Source organism: Lactuca virosa, chromosome 8 (assembly GCF_052849685.1).
Source record: "Lactuca virosa cultivar CGN04683 chromosome 8, Lactuca_virosa_CGN04683_v6, whole genome shotgun sequence".
Classification (NCBI taxonomy): domain Eukaryota; kingdom Viridiplantae; phylum Streptophyta; class Magnoliopsida; order Asterales; family Asteraceae; genus Lactuca; species Lactuca virosa.
The window spans coordinates 267,678,854-267,680,001 of NC_136433.1; the positions used below are offsets into that span (position 1 = coordinate 267,678,854).

At 35.8% G+C, this 1,148-nt stretch overlaps 1 pseudogene; it reads left to right on the top strand.

Moving 5' to 3' along the window:
• Positions 1–617: 617 nt before the first annotated feature.
• Positions 618–1,148, top strand: LOC145131501 (ethylene-responsive transcription factor ERF026 pseudogene; annotated as a pseudogene).

The following is a 1,148-nucleotide window of genomic DNA, read 5'->3' on the forward strand; positions in this document are numbered from 1 at the left end:
ACTTTAACTTTTTGGTTAAAGACAAAAGAATTTATCTAGTCCAAAATGTTGTGCATGACTTATTAATGCATAACATCTGAATTATGTGATCGTACTTGCTAATGAAAATTACTATTTACCACAAATAAATAATTTCCAATTTAATTATAAGAGTTTATTGAATATTTATTAAAATCAATTTCGAATAAATAATCAATTGTATCAAGTTGTTGTTAATATGACCCATTAGTATCATATGTTAATTAACAATATCACTTTAATATGATTCTTGGGCATATTAGATCTTTCATTGTATACCTTTTATGTTTTTTTTTACTTTCATTCTACATCACATGATCTCGTATGTTTGAATAACAAAGATCTATTTATTGGATGCAAAACTTAATTATTTATTAATAAATTAGATTGCGCCAAGGATTTCGCAATTAATGTTTGTATATTCACATACATGTGCATATATTTATCACTCATAATTTCCCACACTTTCAAGCAAATTTTTTCACAACATTATGTGTGTGTGTGTGTGTGTTTTGGCATCTCGTTGTAATGTTCAAGAACTACGAACACTATAAAATCTAACCCTAGATGTAATCAGAGAAACTCGACTTACCTGCACTATGGACACCTCATCCTCAGCCGGAAGCTCTAGACGAACCACAAGAAAACACCCTACCTTTCATGGGATACGTGAACGGAACGAGAAGTGGGTGGTTGAGATCCGAGAACCAGGTACAAACTCTCGTATATGGGTTGGAACATATCCGACAGCAGAGATGGCTGCAATAGCTTATGATGTAGTGGCTTTGGCACTCAAGGGTGGTGATGCAACTTTGAATTTTCCAAATTTTCTTGGATCATATCAAGTGCCAGAGTCCTCAGACCCTGAATTGATAAAGAGTGCGGCAAGGGAAGCGGCGACATCTTTGAAGTTGTTTAGGGAAGCAGAAGATAATCAAAAGGAACAAAGTGGTGGCAACGAGGAAGGGCCTAAGAATTATGAGTTTGTGGATGAAGAAGAAATTTTTAATATGTCGGATCTAGCGAGGCATATGGCGGAGGGATTGCAGATAAGCCCACCCTCACAGCCGAAATTCGTTGACTCGTCGCCGGAGAACTCTTCCGGTCATGACAACTTATGGTCTTATTAA